Source organism: Pseudophryne corroboree, chromosome 5, assembly GCF_028390025.1.
Source record: "Pseudophryne corroboree isolate aPseCor3 chromosome 5, aPseCor3.hap2, whole genome shotgun sequence".
NCBI lineage: Eukaryota > Metazoa > Chordata > Amphibia > Anura > Myobatrachidae > Pseudophryne > Pseudophryne corroboree.
The window spans coordinates 223,890,712-223,909,743 of record NC_086448.1 but is presented as its reverse complement, the minus strand read 5'-3'; the positions used below and the strand labels follow the sequence as shown (position 1 = coordinate 223,909,743).

The 19,032-nt window shown below is 46.4% G+C and overlaps 2 pseudogenes; one reads left to right on the top strand and one right to left on the bottom strand.

Moving 5' to 3' along the window:
• Positions 1–2,301: 2,301 nt before the first annotated feature.
• Positions 2,302–2,420, bottom strand: LOC134929754 (5S ribosomal RNA; annotated as a pseudogene).
• Positions 2,421–4,844: 2,424 nt separating this feature from the next.
• LOC134931652 (5S ribosomal RNA) lies at positions 4,845–4,963 on the top strand (annotated as a pseudogene).
• Positions 4,964–19,032: the final 14,069 nt, after the last annotated feature.

Sequence of the window (19,032 nt, the reverse complement as noted above, 5' to 3'; positions counted from 1 at the left end):
AAATGTATGTATTGCCTCTTATTCAGAGTTGTATGCATCTTGCTACTCATCATCATCTTTTTCCACCACACCACCTACTGATGACAGAGATATCTACTCTATCTATCTATCTATCTATCTATCTATCTATCTATCTATCTATCTATCTATCTATCTATCTATCTATCTATCTATCTATCTATCTATCTATCTATCTCTTCTATCTATCTATCTATCTATCTATCTTATAGGACAGTATGGGGAATGCAGCTAGTATCGAAATAAAAATACAACAATAAGTGGCCCTTTTAATATTTATTGAGTTCTACATACGGATAATGGAATTTGCTATTGAAGCTATTCGGGCAGTAAGAAATTCATTTCTGGCCAGATATATTAAAAATTATATCCTACTGTAGGACATGTGCCCTGTGATGTGCAAAGTAAAGTGATCGCATCAGCTGAGGCTGTACATAGAGGGTGATGAGACTTTACAGGGTACATTTTCTGGTGAACCCGGTAGAAAATAGGGAGAGGAATACCGTGAGGAAGAGGTGGGGGGTCGGGGTGCCATGACAGGAGGGGCGTTTGGGCACAAGGGGGGAGAGAGAAAAGACAAAGGTTTAGCTGAGGAGGAAAGTGGGAGGAACATATGAAATGGGAGGTGAGAAGGACACAGGGCTGGTCCCAAAGGAGGGGCCAACCCACAGTAACTAGCCACACACTTTAGGGGCTGGGTGCAGGGGCTAAGAGGGCCCTGGAGGTAAGTGTAGAATTGCTGTGGGGTGGATGGAATTGAAGCTTCCGGAAAGGGGATTATCTCCATCCTGACACTGCCTGTGAAAACCGTAGATGGTAGCTGCGCAGCACTGTGCCACGCGACCCAGTACATTGACTGGTGTCTGTCAAAGTACTGTCAATGCTCCCTGCTCCATCCCCTATGCCATTACCAATGCACACTTGTACCAATCTGCGTTAATGATTTGTTTGGAAGCAGGTGCAGTTATGCTCATGTCCTAATCTGCATATTCCACAGTTGTGTCAGCATTTCCTCACTGAAGTTTGTGTCCTCACTGAATTTTGCCTATATGTGAGAGCCCAGTTTCTTCTCTCCGACTGCACGTGGAGATGAGATTGAACTGTGCATGACTCTGCATTGCCCTCAATTGCACGTGCTCAGTTCAGAAACTTGTGTGAAACCCTATTGTACTGTGGTACACATACTTGGGGTACCCAAATATAGCTTTAGGTATTGTTTCATTTCCACTCCAAACGATCACACCCCCAGCACAGTCTTAGGCACGTGTCACAGCAGTGAAAAGACAGCAGACACCCAGTGTCGCTGGTTACAGTAGTTACATAGCATGTCAGTCCAACAATTACATCGTAGAGCATACAGGGGACTCCAAATTCAAAGTTCATTGCACTCGCCTCAATCCCCATGGGAGACTTCTAACGTATGGAAACATCCCAAGACACAGGGACCATCTCTACTTCTGTCACCCCACATACTGTACACCTTCTTAAGGCATGCTAACATTCTCTGTTCCATTGACTCTGCCGCTGTTACATATCCCACTATCCAGGAACCTTTCATCTGACGTGCTGACTACTTTCACCTTATGACAAAACATAGGGCGATCGGGCACAGGTCACAAAATGTAATAAAGTGTATAAACGGAAAAAACAAAATCGGACAATTAATTACCCTTAGTAACAGGAGCGAGAAAATATCTGTGATTTTCTCCTATATGCTGTTCTCGTTGGTGGTGCGCCCAGAGCCAGAAAGTACATAGACTAACAAGGGAGAAAAAGAAGGCTCTTGTGTGGGCGCACTCTTTACAGGAAAGAAGTTCCTATAATGTAAATCAGAGAATGTTTAAAACATAACTTTTATTGGTAATAATATAAGCACAATTTACCCATCTAAATGATCCATGAAGAAATAAAGAATTAGAAAAAAATGTTAAAATGTTCTGGTCTCTTTATTCCAAAGAGTGATTGGAAAGGTTGTAAACACAGAATTGTCATACCACCATTTCCCCTGACCAGTACAGATTGCTGTATTAATAGGACAGAGGAGTGGTCAAAGCATTAATATGTAGATATCCAACTATGATCACTTGTGTTAAGTGGATATATAGCTGTTAAGTGGTCACCAGACTCTAGCACCTGAATCGTTCCACAAATACCATAATTGTAAATGGAGAAAACATTGAACTGCACTGAGCATTCACTGACTGGATGAGGAGATATGGGAAAGAAATAGTGGTGATACTGCTGTTGGCGTGTTCTTCTCACACAAAGAGGAAGCAAATTCTCACTCTACAACACCAGGTATTCACAGGCAGTCTCCCTTCCTGGTACTAACCCGGCCCAACGCTGTTTAGCTTCCAAGATAGGATGAGATCGGGCGATGGCAGCGTGGTATGATACTAGAGGATAGTATGATCAGCACGCCAATGAGAGTGCACCTATATAGAAAATAATTCAGTAGGAAATGATAGGAAGAAATAGGAAGAAGGGGGGAAGTGAAAGGATAAGTAAGAATAGGTGGATCTGCTTTCCACGTTAGGCACGGTTCAGCAGCACCCACATTCGTGGCTCTGTGCTCCGTGAATTGAGGATGAGAGTCCACGAGACAGATAAGGAAGTGGAATTGATTCTAGGTTGGTATTCTACGTAATTGGGGTTATAACCCAAAATTAGAAATAAAATTAATAACACAGAATACTGCTGTGAGTAAAGTCAGTCTCAGAAAATGATCACCACAGTAAATAAGTAAGATGGACAGTCGGCCCGCAAATACTGTCGTTAGAATCCCCCTCGGGAGTATAAGTTATCACAAAGTGCAATAATATCAATGCAGGTAAAAAATATATAGATAATGGATGAACATAGGCATGTGTGTTATATGCACAAAGGATCTTCTTGTCAAGAAATGCAATGCCAGTGTTTACATGCTACCAAATCCACAAACAATGTAGATCAAATGTTAGGAAAGAAACAATATGACACAAATTCCTGATCCTGAATAGGAAGAGAAAGCAGCTAATTTGTGATTTGAAATGAGCCTGACAGATGATATTTGTCAGGTACCACACAACAAAATAATGAATGAAAGCACAAATAATAAGAAATGGTAATGTGCTGGCTACTGTTGGGGGCTAAAATTATAGCCCGTATCAGAGGACAAGACTCACATAGAAAGGAAATAATGAACTCTAATAAGCAATTAATACATATGCATTAATAATATGCCTGAGTGTGATATTACTGCCCGTGTGAACACAGAGCAGTGAGGGCTTACGACACTCCAATCAGCAGGCAGAGGAATGGATCAGTGCATGGTCAGGTGCAAAGAGCTGGCGACGTGCAGTCACTCCATGTATGGACCCCCGTGTGGAAGACGCGTTTCGCCCGTTAGGGCTTGTTCACTTCCGGGTTCGGAGGTATGGGTATGGGGACGGATATTTATGAGCAGTTTAATTGGTACGTCAGACCAATAGCAAGCGCGGCGGGCGGAGACGCTGCATGAGCGATATAATTCAGTTTCCAGAAAACCTGTGTCAGATTTGTAAATATTGAGATCGAGAAAGGGGACCGTCTCTGAGCTGATGGTGTGGGTCAATGTGATATTGAGATCATTGGTGTTGAGGAGTTTGATAAAGTCCATAAGGAGACCTTTTTCTCTGTTCCAAATAATGAATATGTCATCAATATACCTTAGTTACAATGTCACATGTGTAGTGTATTTCTCATTGGTAGTATTGAAAACATAGAGGTGCTCCCACCACCCCCAAAAAAAATTACGTACCAATTAACCTGCTCATAAATATCCGTCCCCATACCCATACCTCCAAACCCGGAAGTGAACAAGCCCTAACGGGCGAAACGCGTCTTCCACACGGGGGTCCATACATGGAGTGACTGCACGGCGCCAGCTCTTTGCACCTGACCATGCACTGATTCATTCCTCTGCCTGCTGATTGGAGTGTCGTAAGCCCTCACTGCTCTGTGTTCACATGGGCAGTAATATCACACTCAGGCATATTATTAATGCATATTTATTAATTGCTTATTAGAGTTTATTATTTCCTTTCTATGCGAGTCTTGTCCTCTGATACGGGCTATAATTTTAGCCCCCAACAGTGGCCAGCACATTACCATTTCTTATTATTTGTGCTATTATTCATTATTTTGTTGTGTGGTACCTGACAAATATCATCTGTCAGGCTCATTTCAAATCACAGATTAGCTGCTTTCTCTTCCTATTCAGGATCAGGAATTTGTGTCATATTGTTTCTTTCCTAACATTTGATCTACATTGTTTGTTGATTTGGTAGCATGTAAACACTGGCATTGCATTTCTTGACAAGATGCTTTGTGCATATAACACACATGCCTATGTTCATCCATTATCTATATATTTTTTCCTTGCGTTGATATTATTGCACTTTGTGATAACTTATACTCCCGAGGGGGATTCTAATGACAGTATTTGCGGGCCGACTGTCCATCTTACTTATTTACTGTGGTGATCATTTTCTGAGACTGACTTTACTCACAGCAGTATTCTGTGTTATTAATTTTATTTCTAATTTTGGGTTATAACCCCAATTACGTAGAATACCAACCTAGAATCAATTCCACTTCCTTATCTGTCTCGTGGACTCTCATCCTCAATTCACGGAGCACAGAGCCACGAATGTGGGTGCTGCTGAACCGTGCCTAACGTGGAAAGCAGATCCACCTATTCTTACTTATCCTTTCACTTCCCCCCTTCTTCCTATTTCTTCCTATCATTTCCTACTGAATTATTTCCTATATAGGTGCACTCTCATTGGCGTGCTGATCATACTATCCTCTAGTATCATACCACGCTGCCATCGCCTGATCTCGTCCGATCTTGGAAGCTAAACAGCGTTGGGCCGGGTTAGTACCAGGAAGGAAGACTGCCTGTGAATACCTGGTGTTGTAGAGTGGGAATTTGCTTCCTCTTTGTGTGAGAAGAACACGCCAACAGCAGTATCGCCACTATTTCTTTCCCATATCTCCTCATCCAGTCAGTAAATGCTCAGTGCAGTTCAATGTTTTCTCCATTTACAATTATGGTATTTGTCGAACGATTCAGGTGCTAGAGTCTGGTGACCACTTAACAGCATATATATAATCACTTAACACAAGTGATCATAGTTGGATATCTACATATTAATGCTTTGACCATTCCTCGGTCCTATTAATACAGCAATCTGTACTGGTCAGGGGAAAGGGTGGTATGACAATTCTGTGTTTACAACCTTTCCAATCACTCTTTGGAATAAAGAGACCAGAACATTTAAAAAAAAAAATCTAATTCTTTATTTCTTCATGGATCATTTAGATGGGTAAATTGTGCTTATATTATTACCAATAAAAGTTATGTTTTAAACATTCTCTGATTTACATTATAGGAACTTCTTTCCTGTAAAGAGTGTGCCCACACAAGAGCCTTCTTTTTCTCCCTTGTTAGTCTACTTTCACCTTATGCAGGCCTTAAACCCTTCCACTGCTGGGCTCTTCCACTAAGTATATGGTTACTGAGGTTTTTAGCATAACTCCCATCTAGACTCGCTGCCATCTTGCAATGACCCCTCCCTCACTACTACAGGGGCTATCAATCAGGGATCGCGCATTATACATCACATATACACTCCCCCTCTCACACATGGGCTGTCTCTTCAGAGGAGATCTCACATCTTCCACTTTGGCACCAGGCAGCACTCACTGAGTCTGTTGAAGAAGGTCACACTGTATAGGAGCTCTCACCACTGCACACACTCTTCTCACTGCAGGCATATAACAGCCCAAAGTTCTCCCCCTCTGGTCCTCTGCTAGGGGTATCTCCCTGAAACTGCAGGCTCTGTTACTCCAGCTGCAGCCACTTGCATGAGGCAACTTCATGTTTCTATCAGGTGCTTACCATCCTATCTAGGGGCAATTGGAGGGGGCTCTCTATATAACAGGACTTTTACCCTTCTTACAGACGGTGGGGCACTTCAAATGGTCCTTTTACTTGATGGGTTCTGCCCCTTACATTAATTATGCCCTCGTGGCAGTACCTCGCACCCTCCTTAATGCCAGGGTACCACGGCCCTCCTCCCATCCCACGGCCACAGCTAAAATGGTCACCACTCTACACATAGGCACCGGGTACCTGATCCTTTATAGACTCAGGCCCCAACGTAATGGGCTGCAGCAGCAGACATGATCTGCCATGAGGCCATGCCCCATTGTCATCCCACGAAGGCAGGGGGAAACAGCCAGCTTCAAGTGTGAAATCACTGGGAGGTGGGGCTTAATTGCATCAGTGCCAGGAGTTAGGGCTTGAAATGGGGGCTGGGCTTAACCATGGCGCTGTCAGGTAGTACACTTGCACTGTGCAAAACCATGTCAGATGCGCCGAGACAACCTATAAAAGGATATATGTTTGAAACACATGTAACCCCTCCTTACTACCTTATTAAGTTCTACAGATACAGGGATCACTATGTGTACTATTATGTGCCTCCACCCAAGCTAATTGTTTACTTAGGCTTGCCTGGGTAAGCCTCCTTTGAATTGTATGGGTGTAAGTGTGTGTTCAAATTACACCTTTAATATAATACCTGTTCTCTTCCTTCAGACTTTACAGATCTTCTTCAAACGACAAGTATGACGGTAAGTATTGTAATTTAATTATGCAATAACACTTTAAAACTTGTACATTAATACATTTAGTTAGACATAAAGAAAGTAATACTTTCACCAATATTCCCACCACTACTATACATGTTAGTTTGCATGCAATACAAAAAAACTCTCCTATCCTCAGTTGAGAATGAGTTTCCCAGGTACTCTTAACCCTGCTGTGCACAAATAGGGCCTTAATAAAAAAAAAAAAAATTTCATATACCTTAAACAATTTATACCAAATATATTAAGATATATTAAGTGTGTCCATCTCCAAGTAATGTCTTCCTTATATATAAATAAACAGAAGGCTTTAAGTCTTCAGTGTTATTCCTTAAAATTATCTTATAACTGATCCTGGGATAATTCTGTTAGTATATCCTAAACAAATGGATCTGGAAGTTAATGAATAGGCAAATTTAGCTTAAGTTAATCACAACACATGCTGCGTGCTGCTTCTGTCTCTCCTTGGACTGAAGAAATATTATGTCTCCTTGACACTTATTGCAACTGTCTCCTTTAAGCAGTATGTTATTACTGTAGCAATTTGATCCTACAACATAGGAACAAAGGGTGCAGGTGCACCATACACCATTAAAATTATTATAACCATAATATAATATTTGAGGTTCTTGGCATATATTGGCCAGTATATGAGCCTGCCCACCTGCTTCACGGTGACCTCATCGGACAGGTCCCTAACACTATAGGGGTTCACCTCCGGGACGCAGAGCACCCCCAGACCACCCCAGCCAAACCACCCCAGCGCATCACACAGAAAAAAGGATAGGAGTGAAAGATCAGTGTTAAGCAAATGAAAGAGGCTGCTGAATGTAAAAGAAAAGAAGAGGACAGCAGTAAAGTGTTAGAATGTGAAGTTTAGCTGAGCAGTGTTAGAAGTGTAAAATATATGTGAAAAAAGCTACATAAATATAAAACAAACACAATGTGATATAAGTGTTAAAAGTAAATGTAAGGTGGTGATGCCCTAAGGTGGCCCAGCGAAAGCAATATAGGGAGCTCCACGCCCCAAAAGCTCATCCCCAAACTGATTTTGTATATAATTAAAAGGATCATACCTATGTCTTTTGTGCAGTCAGAATGTGCTGGTTCCCTGTTTAAAAGCCTGAGAGGCAGTGGGTGGGGTGCTAATCCAGAGATGAGGGCTGTCCCAATCCCTCAGGTGTGTATACACACACATAATATAGACTATATGGAAACGGGGCCTGGACTGCACACCCTATCTTATTATAATGGGATGTGCTACCTTGCTGGGACTAAGTACTGTAATACTACAATATAGGAACAAAGGGTGCAGGTGCACCATACCCCATTAAAATTATTATAACCATAATATAATATTTGAGGTTCTTGGCATATATTGGCCAGTATATGAGCCTGCCCACCTGCTTCATGGTGACCTCATCAGACAGGTCCCTAACACTATAGGGGTTCACCTCCGGGACGCAGAGCACCCCCAGACCACCCCAGCCAAACCACCCCAGGGCATCACACAGAAAAAAGGATAGGAGTGAAAGATCAGTGTTAAGCAAATGAAAGAGGCTGCTGAATGTAAAAGAAAAGAAGAGGACAGCAGTAAAGTGTTAGAATGTGAAGTTTAGCTGAGCAGTGTTAGAAGTGTAAAAAATATGTGAAAAAAGCTACATAAATATAAAACAAACACAATGTGATACAAGTGTTAAAAGTAAATGTAAGGTGGTGATGCCCCAAGGTGGCCCAGCCAGAGCAATATAGGGAGCTCCACGCCCCAAAAGCTCACCCCCAGCTTTTCAGATTCTATCAGCAGGTATGCCCGGTGCCGGTATGCTATATGATCCCCGCAGCGCCAGCGCCGCTCCTTTAGCGATGCGCTGGAGACCATATGCACACACTACCCGGGGTAACAGCAGACTGTCTAATAGCCGGCGAGGAGCTATATTTATACTCCTCTGAATCACGGCTCGTGCTGTTCCCTTCCTGCCTAAGCCGCGCGCTGCTCCCCCCTGGTTAGTAGCCAACATAGCGCTCTCGTGGGTGCTCGGGCGCTCGCGACTCCTCCAGAAGTTTCTGTCAGGGCTGTCAGTGCCTCACACAATGGTCACTGACAGCAGCCACTGATCCCATATAGCCCCCCTCTCTCCGTTTTCTATGCTGCTCCACAATAGGCCACAATGTGAAGCACCCCTGTGCCTAGTCCACATCTAATATATATTCCAATAAATTATAAACATTTAATTTCATAAAATATACCTTCAGCCCTGCCTGTACTTACATATCATACATATATATATATATATATATATATATATTTCTCTGACGTCCTAGTGGATGCTGGGACTCCGTCAGGACCATGGGGAATAGCGGCTCCGCAGGAGACAGGGCACAAAATTTAAAAGTTTGACCACTAGGTGGTGTGTACTGGCTCCTCCCCCTATGACCCTCCTCCAAGCCTCAGTTAGGTTTTTGTGCCCGTCCGAGCAGGGTGCAATCTAGGTGGCTCTCCTAAAGAGCTGCTTAGAAAAAGTTTGTTAGGTTTTTTATTTTCAGTGAGTCCTGCTGGCAACAGGCTCACTGCAACGAGGGACTTAGGGGAGAAGAAGTGAACTCACCTGCGTGCAGGATGGATTTGCTTCTTAGGCTACTGGACACTAGCTCCAGAGGGACGATCACAGGTACAGCCTGGATGGGTCACCGGAGCCGCGCCGCCGACCCCCTTGCAGATGCCGAATAGAGAAGAGGTCCAGAAACCGGCGGCAGAAGACGTCTCAGTCTTCATGAGGTAGCGCACAGCACTGCAGCTGTGCGCCATTGCTCTCCGCACACTTCACACCAGCGGTCACTGAGGGTGCAGGGCGCTGGGGGGGGCGCCCTGGGCAGCAATGTAATATACCTATTCTGGCTAAAATATATCACATATAGCCCCTGGGGCTATATGGATGTATTTAACCCCTGCCAGGTTCCAAAAAAACCGGGAGAAGAAGCCCGCCGAAAAGGGGGCGGGGCCTATTCTCCTCAGCACACAGCGCCATTTTCCTGCCCAGCTCCGCTGCGAGGAAGGCTCCCAGGACTCTCCCCTGCACTGCACTACAGAAACAGGGTAAAAACAGAGAGGGGGGGCACTTATTGGCGATATTTATAATATTTGAGCTGCTATAAAGGGAACACACTTATTAAGGTTGTCCCTATATATATTTATAGCGCTTGGGTATGTGCTGGCAAACTCTCCCTCTGTCTCCCCAAAGGGCTAGTGGGGTCCTGTCTTCTATCAGAGCATTCCCTGTGTGTCTGCTGTGTGTCGGTACGTGTGTGTCGACATGTATGAGGACGATGTTGGCGTGGAGGCGGAGCAATTGCCTGTAATGGTGATGTCACCCCCTAGGGAGTCGACACCAGAATGGATGGCTTTGTTTATGGAATTACGGGATAGTGTCAGCACGCTACAAAAGTCGGTTGACGACATGAGACAGCCGGCAAACCAGTTAGTACCTGTCCAGGCGTCTCAGACACCGTCAGGGGCTGTAAAACGCCCTTTACCTCAGTCGGTCGACACAGACCCAGACACTGACACTGAATCCAGTGTCGACGGTGAAGAAACAAACGTATTTTCCAGTAGGGCCACACGTTATATGATCACGGCAATGAAGGAGGCTTTGCATATCTCTGATACTGCAAGTACCACAAAAAGGGGTATTATGTGGGGTGTGAAAAAACTACCGACAGTTTTTCCTGAATCAGAGGAACTGAATGAAGTGTGTGATGAAGCGTGGGTTACCCCAGATAGAAAACTGCTAATTTCAAAGAAGTTATTGGCATTATACCCTTTCCCGCCAGAGGTTAGGGCGCGCTGGGAAACACCTCTTAGGGTGGATAAGGCGCTCACACGCTTATCAAAGCAAGTGGCGTTACCGTCTCCTGATACGGCCGCCCTCAAGGATCCAGCTGATAGGAGGCTGGAGAATACATTAAAAAGTATATACACACATATGGGTGTTATACCGAGACCAGCAATCGCCTCAGCCTGGATGTGCAGTGCTGGCGTGGCTTGGTCGGAGTCACTGTCTGAAAATATTGATACCCTGGATAGGGACAGTATTTTACTGACTATAGAGCAGTTAAAGGATGCATTTCTTTATATGCGAGATGCACAGAGAGATATTTGCACTCTGGCATCAAGAGTAAGTGCGATGTCCATATCTGCCAGAAGAAGTTTATGGACGCGCCAGTGGTCAGGTGATGCGGATTCCAAACGACATATGGAAGTATTGCCGTATAAGGGGGAGGAATTATTTGGGGTCGGTCTATCGGATCTGGTGGCCACGGCAACGGCCGGAAAATCCACCTTTTTACCCCAGGTCACATCCCAGCAGAAAAAGCCGCAGGCTTTTCAGCCGCAGTCCTTTCGTTCCTATAAGAACAAACGAGCAAAAGGACATTCCTATTTGCCCCGAGGCAAAGGAAAGGGTAAGAGACTGAAACAAGCAGCTCCTTCCCAGGAGCAGAATCCCTCCCCGGCTTCTACAAAGGCGTCAGCATGACGCTGGGACCTTACAAGCAGACTCAGGGGCGGTGGGGGGTCGCCTCAAACATTTCAGCGCACAGTGGGCTCACTCGCAGGTGGACCCCTGGATCCTGCAGGTAGTATCTCAGGGTTACAGGTTGGAATTCGAGAAGTCCCCTCCTCGCCGTTTCCTAAAGTCTGCTTTGCCAACGTCTCCCTCCGACAGGGCGACGGTATTGGAGGCCATTCACAAGCTGTATTCTCAGCAGGTGATAGTCAAGGTACCCCTCCTACAACAGGGACAGGGGTATTACTCCACGCTATTTGTGGTACCGAAGCCGGACGGCTCGGTAAGACCGATTCTAAATCTAAAATCTCTGAACCTGTACATACAAAAATTCAAGTTCAAGATGGAGTCACTCAGAGCAGTGATAGCGAATCTGGAAGAAGGGGATTTTATGGTGTCCTTGGACATCAAGGATGCTTACCTTCATGTTCCAATTTGTCCTTCACACCAAGGGTACCTCAGGTTCGTGGTCCAAAACTGTCATTATCAGTTTCAGACGCTGCCGTTTGGATTGTCCACGGCACCCCGGGTCTTTACCAAGGTAATGGCCGAAATTATGATCTTTCTTCGAAGAGAAGGCGTCTTAATTATCCCTTACTTGGACGATCTCCTGATAAGGGCAAGATCCAGAGAACAGCTGGAGGTCGGAGTAGCACTAACCCAAGTAGTGCTCCAACAACACGGGTGGATTCTGAATTTTCCAAAATCCCAACTGATCCCGACGACACGTCTGTTGTTCCTAGGGATGATTCTGGACACTGTTCAGAAAAAGGTATTTCTTCCGGAGGAGAAAGCCAGGGAGTTATCCGATCTAGTCAGGAACCTCCTAAAACCAGGAAAAGTATCTGTGCATCAATGCACAAGAGTCCTGGGAAAAATGGTAGCTTCTTACGAAGCGATTCCATTCGGCAGATTCCATGCACGAACTTTTCAGTGGGATCTGCTGGACAAATGGTCCGGATCGCATCTGCAGATGCATCAACGGATAAAATTGTCCACAAGGACAAGAGTGTCTCTGCTATGGTGGTTGCAGAGTGCTCATCTGTTAGAGGGCCGCAGATTCGGCATACAGAACTGGGTCCTAGTGATCACGGATGCCAGCCTGAGAGGCTGGGGAGCGGTCACACAGGGAAGAAACTTCCAGGGCGTGTGGTCAAGCCTGGAGACGTCTCTTCACATAAATATACTGGAGCTAAGAGCAATCTACAATGCTCTAAGCCTGGCAAAACCTCTGCTTCAGGGTCAGCCGGTGTTGATTCAGTCGGACAACATCACGGCAGTCGCCCACGTAAACAGACAGGGCGGCACAAGAAGCAGGAGGGCAATGGCAGAAGCTGCAAGGATTCTCCGCTGGGCAGAAAATCATGTGTTAGCACTGTCAGCTGTGTTCATCCCGGGAGTGGACAACTGGGAAGCAGACTTCCTCAGCAGACACGATCTGCACCCGGGAGAGTGGGGACTTCATCCAGAAGTCTTCCACATGATTGTGGTCCATTGGGAAAGACCAATGGTGGACATGGTGGCGTCCCGCCTCAACAAAAAACTGGACAGGTATTGCGCCAGGTCAAGAGACCCTCAGGCAATAGCTGTAGACGCTCTGGTAACACCATGGGTGTACCAGTCAGTGTATGTGTTTCCTCCTCTGCCTCTCATACCAAAAGTACTGAGAATTATACGGCAAAGGGGAGTAAGAACGATACTCGTGGCTCCGGATTGGCCAAGAAGAACTTGGTACCCGGAACTTCAGGAGATGCTCACGGAAGATCCGTGGCCTCTACCTCTAAGACGGGACCTGCTTCAGCAGGGACCGTGTCTATTCCAAGACTTACCGCGGCTGCGTTTGACGGCATGGCGGTTGAACGCCGAATCCTAAGGGAAAAAGGCATTCCGGAAGAGGCCATCCCTACCCTGGTAAAAGCCAGGAAGGAGGTGACTGCACAACATTATCACCGCATTTGGAGAAAATATGTTGCGTGGTGTGAGGCCAGGAAGGCCCCGACGGAGGAATTTCAACTGGGTCGATTCCTACATTTCCTGCAAACAGGATTGTCTATGGGCCTCAAATTAGGGTCCATTAAGGTTCAAATTTCGGCCCTGTCGATTTTCTTCCAGAAAAAATTGGCTTCAGTTCCTGAAGTCCAGACTTTTGTAAAAGGAGTACTACATATACAGCCCCCGGTTGTGCCCCCAGTGGCACCGTGGGATCTTAATGTAGTTTTGGATATATCTTACATGGAAAGTGTCACAACTGAGGGCCTGAGCTGACGGGAGGCAGCCTCAGTTGTAGGGGCTGAGATGTAACGGAACCTGGGAGGTTGTATCAGACCCCTAGACATGTAAGTAACATGTAGAATAACTGCCCGAAGGCGTGACCACGACAACCAGGATAAAAGTCAATGATGTTTATTATGAAAAACTCCGTAACACAGCAGCAGTAAAAGGAAACATAAAAGTCAACAGAGGATAAATACAATTCCTGGGTACTACAGGGTGGCAAGGGCCACAGGCACTGGTAGTGTGAGACAGTTCTTATAATCTTCTAGTTGGAAAGTCCTTACCAGGCCTGACTGTAGCAATGGAGAGAACCCAGGATCGTACCAGCTGATGTTCCAGGAAAGGCTGGGCTGCTGAAGGTAAAACGGCTGCTGTGGATACTGGCTGGAACCAGACTGTTGTTGGTACGGAGTGGATACTGGCTGGAACCAGTTAAATAATAAACGAACTTGAGAGCGATGAAATAATAATGAAGTTTGGAGTTTGAGAGCGGTGAAATAATAATACCGGTGGAGAGTGGTAAACTGCAGAAAAGGACACCGGCCCTTTAAGAGAAGCTGTACACTGCTGGAAGCTGGGCTGGAAGCAGGTGATTGTTTGAGAGCGGTGAAATAATAATACCGGTGGAGAGTGGTAAACTGCAGAAAGGACACCGGCCCTTTAAGAGAAGCTGTACACTGCTGGAAGCTGGGCTGGAAGCAGGTGATTGTTGTAGCTGGAAACAGGTGAGTCCAGAATGGATCGGAGAGTCAGGCTACACCGCAGATGGAATGCTGGTGCGGGTCTCTATAGCAGAAGTCTGGAGACAGGAGCTGGAACCTGGAAGACAACCACAGGAGAGAGACAAACTGGAACTAGGTTAGACAACCAAAGCACTGACGCCTTCCTTGCTCAGGCACAGCATACTTATACCTGCAGCAAGGAAGGGGTTGGCTAGGCAATTATGCAAATCAACAATACAGACAGCAGATTGGTGGAAATAATCAGATGACAAAATCCAAGATGGCTGCGCCCATGCAGACACTTGGAGGGAAGTTTGGTTTGTAATCCATGTGAGAATTGAAACAGTAATGGCGACGCCGGCCACAGGAGACAGGAGACGCCAGACTGACAAGCGCACATTTAACCACGCGGGCACAGCGGAGGCCGCGGCTGATGAAATCACCACTCTGACATTCTGCATGTGGAAACTCAGGAACAGCGGGATCCGGTCCTGGAACGCTGAGCCAGCCTTAGGAGGCATCTGAAGGGTAAGTAATGGCGTCCAGATACCCGGATCGTGACAGCACCCCCCCCTTTAGGAGTGGCCCCAGGACACTTCTTAGGCTTTAAAGGAAACTTTGCGTGGAAATTTCGGACCAAGGCAGGAGCATGGACGTCTGAGGCATTGGTCCAAGAGCGTTCTTCAGGACCATAGCCCTTCCAGTCAATGAGGTATTGTAACTGACCGTAACGGAAACGTGAGTCCAAAATCTTGGCCACCTCGTACTCGACTCCCCGTTGAGTCTGAACTTTGGGAGCTGGAGGAAGTGCGGAATGAAACCGATTCAGGATCAGCGGTTTCAACAAAGAAACATGAAATGTCCTGGGTATTTTCAAGAAGGATGGTAACTGTAACCTGTAGGCAACAGGATTGATGACTTGTTCAATCTTGAAGGGTCCGATGTAGCGAGGTGCAAATTTCATGCTGGGAACTCTCAACCTTAAATTCTTCGTGGACAGCCACACACGATCACCCACCTTGAGAGCAGGAACCGCTCTATGCTTCCTATCGGCAAACTTCTTATACCTGAATGAGGCTTTAAGCAGGGCTGCGCGGACGTTCCTCCAGTTATTTGAAAACTGATGCAAGGTGACATCCACTGCTGGAACAGAAGTTGCGGGAAGCGGTTGGAATTCTGGGTCTTTAGGGTGGAATCCATAATTAATGAAGAATGGTGTAGAAGAAGATGAGGAATGGTATTGATTGTTGTGGCTGAACTCGGCCCAAGGAAGGAGTTGAACCCAGTCATCTTGAGAGGAAGACACATATATACGGAGGAAGGCCTCCAAGTCCTGATTCACCCTCTCGGTTTGACCATTGGTCTGAGGATGGTAAGCCGTGGAAAACTTTAACTTGACTTGGAGGGCTTGACACAAACTTCGCCAAAATTTGGCTACAAATTGTACTCCACGATCCGAGATGATCTCTTCAGGAAGACCGTGAAGTCGGAAGATCTCTTGTATAAACACTTGAGCCAACTTGGAAGCTGACGGAAGACCGGTGAGAGGGATGAAATGTGCCATCTTGGTGAACCGGTCAACTACCACCCAGATGGTATTAAACTTGTTGCAGATAGGTAGATCGGAAACAAAGTCCATCGACAAATGGGTCCAAGGTCGACGGGGAACAGATAATGGAACCAGTTGCCCCGCAGGCGACTGGCGGGAGACTTTGTGTTGGGCACACTTTGGGCAGGAGGCAATAAATTCCATAACGTCCTTCTTCAGAGTTGGCCACCAGTAGGACCTAGAAATAAATTCAAGGGTTTTCTGAATGCCTGTATGTCCAGCAAAACGGGAAGCATGGGCCCAATGCATGAGCTTCTTCCTTAGAACTGGCTTAACAAAACTTTTCCCTGGTGGAGGCGTAGAGTCCATCCCTACCGTGGAGAATGCCAACGGATTAATAATAGGATGCTTGTCTGCAGACTCGGACTCATTTTCTTGCTCCCATGAGCGGGAAAGGGCATCGGCCTTACGATTCTGAGAACCCGGACAGAACTGGAGTTTAAAGTCAAACCTAGAGAAGAAAAGTGCCCATCTGGCCTGACGAGGATTCAGACATTGTGCGCCTTTGAGATATAAAAGATTTTTGTGGTCGGTAAGTATGGTGATTGAGTGGGAAGCTCCCTCCAACAGGTATCTCCACTCCTCCAGAGCGAGCTTGATGGCTAGCAACTCCTGATCGCCAATGGCATAGTTGCGCTCAGCTGGGGAGAACTTCCGGGAGAAGAAACTGCAAGGATGTAGATGTCCATCTTTGGCCCTCTGGGATAACACTGCTCCTACTCCAACGGAGGAGGCATCTACCTCTAAGATAAAAGGAGAGTCGGTGTCGGGCTGTTTCAGAACTGGTGCAGAGATGAACCGTTGCTTCAGAAGGTGAAAGGCCTGTGTAGCTTCCTCGGACCACTTGGACGGATTAGCACCTTTCTTGGTTAATGCAGTGATAGGCGCCACAATGGTGGAAAAGTCTCGTATAAATTTTCTATAATAATTGGCGAACCCTAAGAACCTCTGGACCCCTTTGAGGCTTAAGGGTATAGGCCAATTCTGGATTGCTTGGAGTTTCTCAGGATCCATCTCTAGTCCGGAACCGGACACAATGTAACCTAGAAACGGAATGGTTTTAACTTCAAACACACACTTCTCCAATTTACAATAGAGGTGATTGACACGGAGACGGGAAAGAACCTCTTTTACCCAGAAACGATGATCTTCGAGATTATTAGCAAAGATGAGGATGTCGTCTAGATAAACCACGACATGGCGGTACAAGATGTCCCTGAAAATCTCATTCACGAAGTGCTGGAAGACTGCTGGAGCGTTGCTCAATCCGAAGGGCATGACGAGGTACTCATAATGTCCGTCACGGGTGTTAAAGGCGGTCTTCCACTCGTCACCCTCACGGATTCGGATGAGATTGTAGGCACCCCTCATGTCCAGCTTTGTGAAAATAGTTGCACCACTAACTCTATCAAAGAGCTCGGTAATCAGGGGTAAAGGGTATCGGTTCTTGACGGTAATGTCGTTCAGACCTCTGTAGTCGATGCACGGACGCAGACCACCGTCTTTCTTCTTAACGAAGAAGAAGCCTGCACCGGCTGGAGAAGAAGATGGTCGGATGAAACCCTTCGCCAGGTTCTCTTTGATGTACTCTTCCATGGAGTGTGTCTCAGGCAGAGACAACGGATAAGTTCGGCCTCGCGGTGGAACCTTCCCTGGAATGAGGTCGATTGGGCAGTCCCATTCTCTATGAGGAGGAAGGATATCAGCAGAGGCTTTACTGAACACGTCCGTGAAGTCTTGATATGGAGGAGGCGGAACATCAGATGACCTGGGGAAGGAATAACAAACAGGAAGAACTTTGGCTAAACAAGTCTCAGCACAGGAGGGACCCCATGCCAGTATTTGCGTAGTCGTCCAGTCAATTGATGGGTTGTGGAGACGGAGCCATGGAAGGCCTAAAACCACTGGATGTGTGGCTCTTGGAATCACTAAAAAAGAAATATACTCAGAATGAAGAACTCCCACTCTCAGACGAACTGGAAGAGTCCTTAAGGAAATGACTGCGTCAAAAATCTTGCTGCCATCCACGGCAGTCAAAGAGATGGACGAGGACAGTCTCTCGATGGGTAGGGACCACCGTTTAACATAAGCTTCGGTTATGAAATTCCCAGCTGCTCCGGAATCAAGGAGGGCAATGACGTTCCTGTAACGTTGAGCAATTTGGAGTGACACTGGGAGGTTACAGTCATGAGGAGATGGAGAGGAGATCATTACTCCTAGCCGGCCCTCTCCTTGGCGAGCTAGGATCTGGAGTTTCCCGGACGTTTGGGACAGGCATTGATAGTGTGCGACGGAGCTGCACAGTAGAGACAGAGAGACTCAGAGAGACGTCTTCGGCGCTCAGCGGGAGATAGACGGGAACGACTAATTTGCATAGGCTCATCCTTGGATGGAGATGGTTGACGAGGAGGAGGAGCAGAAGATTTAGGAGTAGATGATCTTCCTCGCTCGGTTGCTCTCTCTCTGAAACGTAGATCAACCTTCGTGCAAAGAGAAATTAGCTCATCCAACTTAGAGGGCAAGTCTCTGGTAGCTAACTCATCCTTGATGCGTTCTGATAAGCCATGCCAGAATGCAGCATACAGGGCCTCGTCGTTCCATGCCAGTTCGGATGCCAGGATTTTAAACTGTATAAGATACTGTCCCACAGTACGTGTTCCCTGGCGTAAACGGAGAATCTCAGATGAAGCAGATGTTATCCGGCCTGGCTCGTTGAAGATGCGCCTGAATGTAGCTACAAAGTCAGTATAAGAGGATAGCAGGGGATCAGACTTCTCCCATAAAGGTGATGCCCAGTCAAGGGCTGAGCCACTGAGAAGGGAGATGATATAGGCAATTTTGGTACGGTTACTGAAGAAATTGCCAGGTAGAAGCTCAAAGTGGATTTCACATTGATTGAGAAATCCCCTGCAGAACCTTGGAGATCCATCAAATTTTGCTGGCGTTGGAAGATGAAGATGTGGACTGGAAATGGGTAAGGTGGGTGGGGTTACAGCTGGTGTCACTGTAGTGGACGCACCGGACGTGCCAGGTCCACGGAGGGTCGTTTGAATCCCATCCAGCCGTGTAGAGAGATCCTGGAGACAGCGGATGATGTGGCCCTGTGCAGCCTCCTGATGTTCAAGTCGGGCTGCCAGTTCTTGCATCGGCCTGGCCGCTTGATCCTGGTCTC